Source organism: Lygodium microphyllum, chromosome 21 (assembly GCF_053477565.2).
Source record: "Lygodium microphyllum isolate KBCC chromosome 21, Lygodium_microphyllum_v1.1.10, whole genome shotgun sequence".
In the NCBI taxonomy this organism is placed as follows: domain Eukaryota; kingdom Viridiplantae; phylum Streptophyta; class Polypodiopsida; order Schizaeales; family Lygodiaceae; genus Lygodium; species Lygodium microphyllum.
Genome location: NC_141155.1, coordinates 110580989 through 110592584, shown reverse-complemented (window position 1 = coordinate 110592584; position 11596 = coordinate 110580989).

Here is an 11596-nt window from a genome sequence, read left to right as displayed (position 1 = left end):
TGTTTTCTTTCTATTTGAGAGGTTACGATTGTAGATGAATGTTTTCGAGGAATGATTAAGAGTGATTTGGATGGTTTTTTATAGAATGAGTTGATTTTGGTTTGAGCTATATGATTTTTATGCATTCTATAGACCTTCTGTAGTATACCATTGAGCTTATATATGCCTTTTGGTGCCTTCTATATACTTCTGTAAGTGTTCTAATGGATGGTTGTTATGGAAGCTCTTAATAGCTCTAAGAAACAAAAGAAGTAGCTGTTAAGACTTGAATCGAAGATTGAAGTGATAGTGACATTAATGAGCTCCCAAGGGACATTATAGTGGCTCTAATGCCTCTTTATATCAAGCATACCTCTTGGGAGAGGTATCCGTGACCAAGAGAGGATTTATTGGGGGTCATTATTTGTTATTCTCATATACTATTGAGAGAGAGCATATGTGAGAGAGATAGTATATGAGGGATAGCCAAATTTTATGAAGAAACATTGTATCTACATGTGAGAGATTAAGAGAAGACTATAAAGACTATGAAGATGATGAAATATAAATACTATGTGATGAATTCCATTCAAAGTTGATCATTCCTTTGTGTTTTTTTGGTTCTTTGATGGTTTCTATGAAGAATACAAAGAATATGTTGAAGTTTTGTTGTGATAAATCTGTGGGAGATTCACTATACAATACTATGTGAGTATTGATTGTTCTTGGTGTTCTTTTTTTTCTCGTGGTTGATTAAAGTATAAATAACATGCTTGTTGGTGTGACAATATAGACTTTCTTGCAATAGTTTCATCATTTTCTTGGTGTTTCTCTTGGGGCTTCATATTTTTGGTGCGCACTCGAGGAAAATGGCCATCAACAAACACTAATAGAGGCTAAAAATAGAAGCAGTGACACTGTTGAAGAGAAAGAAAAGCAATGGAAAATTGTAGAATTCTTGCTACTATTGAAGAATTTGAGATCTTCATTGCTAAAGCCACTTTCTATAAGAAGTGTATTCCTCAATGGCAAGGACATGTCACTATCTTGATGCAGGCTCTATGTGGCAAATTGATCCCATTGTCTTTTAAAGCCATAGAAAGTTGTATCACTATAGCCAACTATTTCCCATAAAACTAAAGAGCCAAACTGTCAGAATGAGTATCAATGGAAGATTTGGCCTTTATTGAATAATTTTCAAATATCATTAAGTGGGAAGATTGTAAAGAAGCTTCAAGAGTCATGGTTAGTGGAGATTCACAAGAATAAGAAAGAAAAGAGTTGAAACTTGTTCGTGGTAGATGCACAACGATAAGATATGTGGGATACTTGGTGTACTGACAATCTTCTATTTGTCCAATTGGCAACCCATTGGAAACTAGTAAATAGAGTATTCTTTATAATCTATGCTATTGAAAACCTCCGAAGTTGGTACTATCAAGACAATGGCACTATGGCGATCCTTAGAAAAATGAGTTTTGATACCTTCAGAACATAATATCTTCCTCTTTGTAGTGGAATGAAAATAAAATTTAGATATGTTGAAAAGAAGAAAGTAGAAGAAATGTTGGCAACAGAGTCCTCCAAAGACTAAAGCCCCTCTAATTCCCTTCTGTTGAGTATAGACAAATTGGGTGGAGTCAACTCCTTGATGAATGATGCGAATAAGAGGCAAGCACTAGAATAAATACAGAGGTACATGAGAAGAGACAAGGTAAAAATCAAAGCGAAGAACAAGCTAGTAGCATAACTGAAACTTCCTTTGACGCCCTTGTAGCACTCTTCACAAAAGTTCCAATGGTGAATCAAGGTCCCTTTCCAAGCCATATTTGTCTTGGAAATGCTGATGTGACAGGCCAATGAATGTAGTCATGTTGCCAATCTTTAAGGGAGAAAACAATGAAGAATTTGATATTCATGTAGTCGAGTTCATGGTAGCATTTGTGGCTAACATTGTCACGATCCTAGAGCATTGGTTGGTAATATTCCCCATCACTTTTAAAGGTGTGATGTTTCAATGGTATGAGAGACAAGCAACATGAACTTTTAGCACATGGGGATGACCTAAAGGTGGCCTTTCCCATTAAATTCAAGTATGAAGATTTTGATGAAGAATGGATACGAGAGGAGTTTATGAGCTTAAGTCAGTCCTTTGGAGAACGGGTGGAAGCATATGTCTCTAGAATGGAATCCATACTAAAGAGATAGACCAAACATAACTTGGATGAAGGCATCTAGAATGGAGTTTTTATTAGAGACCTATTGTTAACCTCAATTCGAGATGGTGGAAATATAAAGTAAAGAATGGAAAAAGGACAGAAAAAGAGCAAAGCACAAAGGTGGGCTAAAGCTAAGCTGAGGCAAAAAGCATAATTTTAAATGGAAGGTGCCTCTAAAAACTCTAAAAACTCTTGTAAAAGAGTGACAGGCTCCCTCCTGTGCCATTTGTAAAAGAATAGACGGGTGTAGGCTTAAGGCATGAGGTAAGAAGAGGGAAATAGGAAAAAGGACATTGCCAGAACGACTGGTCATGTAAAAAGGGATGGGTACCCATGGGATTTAGGGCTTGTACATAAAGTTTTGAAAGTGAATGGAAGCTCATCTTTGGTGTGTGGCTAACAAGAGTCCTCTCTTCTTCTCTTCTTCTCTTCACCTTGCTTGTGTGTGTGCTCTTGAGAGAGGGAGTGTGAAAGTGTGAGGGAGTGAGTGTGTGGGAGTGAGGGATCAAGAGGGTGAAGCTCTTCACCATCTCCTCTTCTCTTCTTCTCTTCTCTTCTCTCTTCTTGTGCACACGCAGCTATGGTGGATGAAGCTCGATGGAGGAGGCTTGAGGATGCTTGAGCTAGCATCTAGGATCATGGAGCTATCGGTGTGTGCGAGGGAGAGGCAACTCATTTTGGCATTGAGGCAAGCTCACTACACTCGTAGGTTCGAAGGCACGTCCGCTAGGTGTGAGATAGCCATTAGAGCTTGCTTGAGACACTTGAAACAATAAGCAGTCAGTGGGTCTTGGCAGTTAATCACCTCCACATTTTGGTCCTATTATTGTTGGGACCAACGGATTCAAGCTTGAGCATTTGCGCACCTCATATAGAGCATCGAAGTAAGGGATTCCTCCCCAAAACAGAACTTGAGATAGGTAGGACGTTTGGGTTTTTGATCTTCGATACAAGTAAATATTTTGATTATTTTGGTTGTTTGATGATTGGAAAAGAATGGAAAATCTTTTAAGTTATTTAGTTTCGATTCTTGTTGCATTTAGCGTAGGTTAGTATTAAGAAATCGGAAAAGCGTAGGATTAACTGCTATAAAACAGGGCAAAATAGGGCACAAATTCTTGGTAAATGGGAAAAAAATAGTATTTCAAATTATTAATATCAGCAAGTGAGTGATTGAGGATAGTAAGACCTTGCCCGAGAAGGGGTTTAAGGGCCATGAGAACATAGAAGAGCTCATATTTCACCTTAGCATTGAGAGAGAGAGAGAGAGCTTGCATTGGTGATTCGATTTGATCTTGCCATCGAGGAGTTCTTTGCACGTGTCAAGTATATCAAACCCTTCCTCCTATGTCCTTGTTGTGATCTAGAAGTTTGTGTGCCTTGTGATTGCTTGGATCGTTGGATTTAATGAAATCATCCTCAGTGTTGTAGTCATCGCGCGTAACTTGGCCATCTGAGTGGCTTGGGACTGGGCCGAGTCCCAGAATCGGCCCTCGGCCCTCTTGCATTTGGCCAATTCAGCCAGTTTGAATGGACAACTTGGCCAACACCTTTAAATTCTGCCCTTGGTCCTCATGCCTTGGCTCGTCCGGATGTACCATTCAGCCCCGTTTGGATTCGGCCCTCACCCCCAGCCAGCCCCCTTGACCAACTTGATTCAACCCAAACCAACTTGGCCATTTCTACTCGGCCCTTTTTGACTCGGCCACATCCATTCAGTTGTCCGAGCTGCAAATTCGATCACTATTCCTATTCGGCCCTTGGCTCCAAATCCACCACTCGGCCCCTACAATTCGAACGAGTTGGGCCGAGTTCAGATTTTTGCAAGTTTTTTGGAAATTTGCACCAAACCTAGCTAGATTTCAACCGCACAAACCTTTGTGAGCCATCCGAATGCCCAGAACTTGATTCTGGCGCAAGGAATAGGTGAATTCGCAAGATGCATCCACTTAGCAGCTTGAGTAGGTTGTTGAGAGAGTTAACGCCTTTAACGACAGCCAGTGGAGTCATAGACCCCGAAATGAACCTAAAATGAGTAAGATGACACAACAAGAAATCCTAAAACCTATCAAGACGGCCAAAAATTGATTGAACAAGCCTATCAGGCCTAAGACGAAATGAGAGTGTGTAAGCCGCTTAAACACTTGTTCTTCGCACTCACCTTGATTTCCAGCACTTGAAGAACACCTAAGAATAGCCAAAAACCTAATTGAACAAGTGCACAAAAAAGAAGACACACATACACACATGCGTGCGCGTGTTGAGTGGAGGTAATTTGAGAATCGTATGCAATAATTAAGGAACTCACTAAGATTAAAAAACTTGAAGGAACCCACAAATAGGAGAAGATCCCAAGACATAGATGGGCAATTGGAGCCTAGCATAGGACTAAGCAAACATCGATGACAGAGACATGGATCTACCTGACTTGCTTAACCTTATCGACAGCTTGGTGGAGCATGAGAACGCAACCATGTTAGAAGAAAGCTCATACCACAGGCAGAACAAGGAACTCGACTTAGGAGTTTTCCCAGAAGTGATCGAGCAGTTGGTGAATAGCTATGATTCTCACGCTCGGTATGAGCACCGTGGTAGAATAGCAGAAGCCATCATAGCTGACCTAGAGGAGGAAAGGAAGCTAGCCCACAAAGCACTGCAAGGCATAGTGGAATACAATCGAGACCTGAAACCACATATGGGATAGCATGTACTTGTTCTTCTTGGGTCATCATGCATGGATGAGGAGGGTGATTGTTAAGCAACTACAATCTCCACTTTAGGGGCAAACATACCAGCCATTAGCAATCCCTATTTTAGGGACATTAAGGCCAGCCAAAGGCACAAACATGCACCTAGAACAGGCCAAACAAGTGGCCAAAAAGGCCTAAAATGACCAACTATCAGCCAAAATCAGGCCTATAAAATTTTGGCCAAATTTTGGCTGACAAACTGTCAGCCAAAATCAGGCCGACTATTAGCTGGCCGACCTCCTGGGTCAGGCCTATAAAGGCATTGGCCCCCTGGCTGCTCAATATATTCTCATCTGATAGGACCTGCAACTGCTCCTCACCTCCTTCATCCTTTGCTGCAGTCCCTCTTGGTTATTATGCCTACTTCATCCTCTGCCCCTCTATTCCTCTTCTCTAGATCTAGTCCTGGATCTCTAGTTGCTGCTTCAGATGTGCTCTTGAGTGGTTTCCAATGAGCTTTCACTTCTCCTCTTCATCTACTGCCATCCTCTCCTACCTCCAGGCTGCTGCCGACAAGCTTCTACATCTCCTCATCCTCTGTTGCTCATACACCTCCAAATCTACAGTCAGATGAGCTCCTTTTCTTCGTCATGTTGCTATTCCAGATAGCCTGAAGGTTCCTTCCTAAAAGCATGCTATTTCTAGCCATTTCCAAGGTAGCTCCGGCCCTTCATCATCTTCGTCATCATCAAACTACATGGAGGACTGCGTTTTGCTCCTCTGCTGCTATCTTTTCTACAGTCTCTCTACATGGCATCATCATCTTCGTCATCATCGAGATACACTGAGGACTGTGTTTCGCTCCCTCTGCTCCTATCTTTTCTATCGTTTCTCTACATGGCATCATCTTTCTAATTCGCCTCAGCCACGGTCCTTGAGACACAATGACTTGAGGTCCTTGTATTTAGTTTTTCATATTACCGGTGGGCACTATGTTTTTTGAGTTCCGTTCTTCAGTTCTATCTGAGTGTCATCTATTTTAATCGCTCCACTGCAAACCCTACCGCTTGAACACAGAGATGCGAGAGATACAGGAAGTGTTGAACCTAGCAAGCAAGAATCAAACTAACCATGAGAGAGTGTTAGAAGGAGACTTGATGCTGAGTGAGCTTCTCATGAAGCGATTGCTAAACAACACAACAACAGAGCAGAGTGCTTTAGCATTAGCGACGTCACTACTAGCAGGGTTAGGGATGAACCAAGGCTCCAAGAGCCAGTCTAAGATACCAGTTGTCGCTAAGCAGCTCGATAAGTACCAGCCCCACGACAATCCATACAGCTTCATAGAGTAGTAGTTCGAGCAGGTCTGCGAGGCCAACGGTCTCACCGACTTGATTCAACGCTCTCAAGCATTCAAGGTTTGCTTAGGCAATAGGGTTAGACTTAGTACAAGAGTCTAAATGCCGCAGAGTGAGCAAACTTCAATGGCCTCAAAAACCTCTTCATTAAGAGATTTTTTGAGCTCGGATACTTTGACAACCTGCTAGTACAACTTATGAATGTCAAGCAGAAAGAAAAAGAGAACATCAGTGACTATGTGACCCATGTGAGGAGTCTCTTTAAGAGAATCCCGATGGGTGCACGACCGACTGAAAGAGCAGTATCGACGATATTCATCAGTGGAATATGAAATGAGGAGCTTTATAAAGCCTTGGTAGGCAACTCGAGCTTGCAACGAGATGCGCTAGCTAGGGTGTTTGAATAAGCCATTCGAGTAGACGACTAGCTGAAGGAGAGGAGCTCCAGGAACTCAAACTAAGAAGAGACCAACTCTAGAAGTTCAAAGAGAGCTTCAACATCCAATGAGTGATTAGGCACAAGTACGCAAGATAAGGGAAAGGCCACGGACACCAACCAGGAATTGGCTGATATGAAAATGGAAATAGCCAAGATGCAGGAGATGCTAAGACGACCAATGCACCCACATGTCCAATGCGTGTACTATGGCAGAAACCATTTTCCAGTCGAGTGTCAAGACCCCAGGTCATGACCTTGTGCTAATTGCAGTAGGTTTGGTCAAAGCGACAGGGTTGACTCTTCTGTGAAGATTTCCTGCCATCATACAAACCGATACTGAGGGTGTACCCTTGGGCTTGCCGATCATTTTAATGACTTGTTTATACTCCTCATTGTTCGAGAATGGCAAGTTGATGGTAGCAAGGACATGCATCCAATCTCACTCGTCTTCAGGACATGGGATATACTTAGTCAGGGGCTTGTAGGATTTCTTGATCTGAGCATCACCCTTAAGCATCAAGGAAATGGCATTGAGTCAACTAGTGTAGTCTTCCATGAGTCCATTTCTACCCTTACGGATTCTATTCTATTGCCTAGGAATATGAGACCATTCTCCCAATCTTCGATCACTCTGGCATTGCACATCCAGGGTTGGCCCAATAGGATATCGTAGTCCACTCCCTATATGACTATAAAGGAATATGAGACCATTCTCCCAATCTTCGATCACTCTGGCATTGCACATCCAGGGTTGGCCCAATAGGATATCGTAGTCCACTCCCTATATGACTATAAAGTCACCTGAGAATTGGACTCCTGCGATTTACACTGGCCAAATTTTTAGCACCCCGAATGGCTTCACTTTCATTCCGTTAGCTAATGTGGCATTGAACCTAGCAGTCTCGACAGGTGGGTTTCTCCAAGTCTGGAGCATTGCGTGGCTTAGTACACTAACTCCTGCCCCTTTGTCTACAATTCCTTTCCTTGTTGTGTCGCCTAGGGCTAAGACTGGTAAGAAAACATGCATCTCGGGGCCTTTCCAAAAACCATTAATGTGTAAGAACTTAGGCACTGAGTGCAACATCAAACTCAATATCTGCGTCTTTGCATCATGTCCTTGTAGGTCAGGTAGTAGCTTGCTCTCGTGATCCTTTAATCCACTGCTTCAAGTCTTACCATAGGGTCAGATGCTACCTGAGCAAATCTCCCAGGCTTAGCATCATAGGGGTGGTCACTAGAGTGGTGTGGAGGTCATTAGCTGTCGTCTTTCTCCTATTTCGGATTGTCTTGGCCAATGGCCGTGACTGATTGCGGTACTGCTTATGGCGCAATCGCATCTCTAGATTTTGGTTGAGGGGTGAGACTAGCCTATTTATGCTGGAGAGATCCTTGATCTCATCCTCTAAGATGGGCCAGCATCTTTTAGGTGTTCTTGGGCCTCCTTTACCCACTCCTTCACCTTCTAGATGGCCTCTAGTTGGCGCTTCAGGTTGGGGTACTGACCTTAGCACTTTCCTTTTCAGTTGTCTTTGAGGCTGATGTCTCTGCCTCAACGTCAGTGACTTTCTTTCTAGTAGGTAGCATTGTGGCACTCTCAGTTCTGAGTGTGACTTTAGCTTCGGGCCTCTTCTTCCTTCGTCTACGGCTCTTCTTTCCTATCGAGGCTACATCAAGATTGCTAGGACCTGGTAGTGATATGTCGGCATGCTTCCTTTGTGCACAGGTCATGACATGCAATGGGATAGGTGTAGCCTCCCCATCGAGATTCTTGACACTAAACAACCCCAATGGGATGGATGGCACGTTAGTCAAACTCGAGGATGGTTTTTGCTTCGGATAGTCAATGAAGAGATGAGTGATTCCACACTCAAGGCAACTTAGGTCAGCCTTGTCTCTATGATGTTGCTCCCTTTTAGGACAGTGTGATGAGACATGTCCTGGGTGAGTGCAAGTCCAACATATGATTGGTTCTTGGGTCTGCCCTCCTAGGCCTCTACCTCATCCCCTAGCTAACACCATCACCGATACTAGTTGATAGTCCGTAAGGATTGTGTTTCCCTCATCATCGTGCGAGACGTAAGGGTATACGTAAGTCTCTTCCTCATTTGGCTCTTCCATATAGTGGATTGGAGCATCGCTTGGTGAATGGGTCACATAGGGACCAGGCAGTCTAGGTATTCCAGTAGGATTTATGTCCACTCTAGGAATAGCCAACTTAATGTTATTTGGCACGGGAAGGGCCAATGGGGCTCCCCTTTTGAAGAATTGTTGTTGCCTATTTGCTAGGTAAGGTTGACTGTATGATTGTGAGTATGGAAGTCTTCTAAGCAATCTACAATGTGCAACGTCCCGACCAAACCTACCGCAATTAGCACAAGGTCATGACCTGGGGTCTTGACACTCAGCTGGCAAGTGGTTTTTGCCACAGAACACGCATTGGACATGTGGGTGCGTTGGTCATCTTAGCATCTCCTGCATCTTGGCTATTTCCATTTTCATGTCAGTCAATTCCTGGTTGGTGTCCATGGCCTTTCCCTTATCTTGGGTACTTGTGCCTAATTGCTTGCTGGATGCTGAAGCACTCTCCAGACTTCTAGAGTTGGTCCCTTCTTGGTTTGAGTTCCTGGAGCTCCTCTCCTTCAGTTGGTCATCTACTCCAATGGCTTTTTTGAACACCCTAGTTAGCGTGTCTCGCTGCAAGCTCAAGTTGCTTGCCAAGGCTTTATAAAGCTTCTCATTTTGTATTCCATTGACGAATACCATCGACATTGCTCTTTTGGTTGGTGCTTCGTCCATTGGGATTCTCTTGAAGAGACCCCTCACGTGGGTCACATAGTTGCGGATGTCCTCTTTTTCTTTCTACTTGACATTCATAAGTCGTACTAGCAGGTTGTTCGAGTATCTAGGCTCAGAAAATCTCTTAATGAAGAGGTTTTTGAGGCCATTGAAGTTTGCTCTCTCTACGGCATCTAGACTCGTGTACCAAGTCCGACCCTTATCGCCTAAGCAAAGCCCGAATGCTTGAGAGCGATGAGTCAATTCGGTGAAACCGTTGGCCTCGTAGACCTGCTCGAACTACTCTATGAAGCTATATGGATCGTCGTGGGGCTGGTACTTATTGAGCTGCTTAGTGACAACTAGTATCTTAGGCTGGCTCTTGGACCTTAGTTTATCCCTGACCCTACTAGTAGTGACGTCGCTAACGCTGTAGTGCTCTACTTTGCTGATGTGTTGTCTAGCAATCGCTTCATGAGAAGCTCACTCAATGTCAAATCTCCTTCTAGCGCTCCCTCATGGTCAGTTTGATTCTTGCCTGCTAAGTTTAGCACTTGCTGTATCTCTCGCATCTCTGCATTTTGTCTCAGGCTCCTAGACTGCTAATCTCGATTGTATTCCACTATGCCTTGCAGTGCTTTGTGGACTAGCTTCCTTTCCTTCTCTAGGTTAGCTATGATGGCTTTTGCCGTCCTACCGCGGTGCTCATACCGAGCGTGAGAATCATAGCTATTCACCAACTACTGGATCACTTCTGGGAAAACTCCCAAGTTGAGTTCCTCGTTCTACCTTTGGTCTAAGCTTTCTTCTGGCATGGTTGCGTTCTCGTACTCCACCAAGCTGTCGATAAGGTTAAGCAAGATAGGTAGATCCATGTCTCTGTCACTGTTCACTTGGTTCTATGCTGGGCTCCAATTGTCCGTCGATGTCTTGGGATCTTCTCCTATTGGTGGGTTCCTTCAAGTTCTTTTATCTGAGTGAGTTCCTTAATTATTGCATACAATCATCAAGTTACCTCCACTCTCTGTGTGTGTGTGTGTATTCTTTTCCATGCACTTGTGCTCAAGGCTGTTCTTAGGTGTACTTCAAGTGCTGGAAATCAAGGTGAGTGCGAAACAAGTGTCTAAGTGGCTTACGCACTCTCATTTCGTCTTAGGCATGATAGGGTTGTTCGATCAATTTTTGGCCATCTTGATAGGTTTTAGGGTTTCTTACTGTGTCGTCTTACTCATTTTAGGTTCGTTTCAGAATCTATGACTCCATTGGCTGCCGTTAAGGTGCTAACTCTCTCAAGAACCTACTCAAGCTGCTAAGTGGTTGCGTCTTACGAATTTGTCTATTCCTTGCGCCAGAATTGAGTTCTGGGCATCGGGATGGCTCACAAAGGTTTGCGTGGTTGAAATCTAGATGGGTCTGTCGTCCCAACTCATCCAAATTGTAGGGGTCAAGTGGTGGATTCAGATGGAGGGCCAAGGGCCAAATAGGAATAGTGGCCGAATTTGTGGCACGGATGGCCGAATGAAAGTGGCCAAGTCAAAAAGGGCCGAGTGAAAATAGGCAAGTTGGTTTGGGCCGAATCAAGTTGGTTGAGGGCTGAATCCAAACAGGGCCGAATGTCATGTTCAGATAGGCCGAGGTGTAAGGGCGGAGGGCCGAATTTAAAGGTGTTAGCCGAGTTGTTCGTTCGGATGAGGCCGAATTGACCAATTGTAAGAGGGTCGAGTGCTAATTCTGGGACTTGGCCCAGAGCCAAGACCCCTTGGACGGGCCGAGTTGTGCGCGACGATGGCAGCGCTGAGGATGATTTCGTTAAATCTAGCAATCCAAGCAATCAGAAGGCACACAAACATCTAGATTACAACAAGGATATAGGAGGAAGGGTTTGATATACCTGGCGCGTGCAAAGAACACCTCAATGATGGCAAGATCGAATCGAATCACCAATGGAAGCTCTCTCTCTCTCTCTCTCTCTCTCTCTCAATGCCAGGGTAAAAAATGAGCTCTTTTATGGTCTCCTGGCCCTTAAACTCCTTCTCGGGCAAGGTCTTGCTATCCCCAATCACTCACTTGCCAACATTAAGCATTTCAAACACTCTTTTTTCCCCATTTACCATGATTTGTGCCCTATTTTTCCTT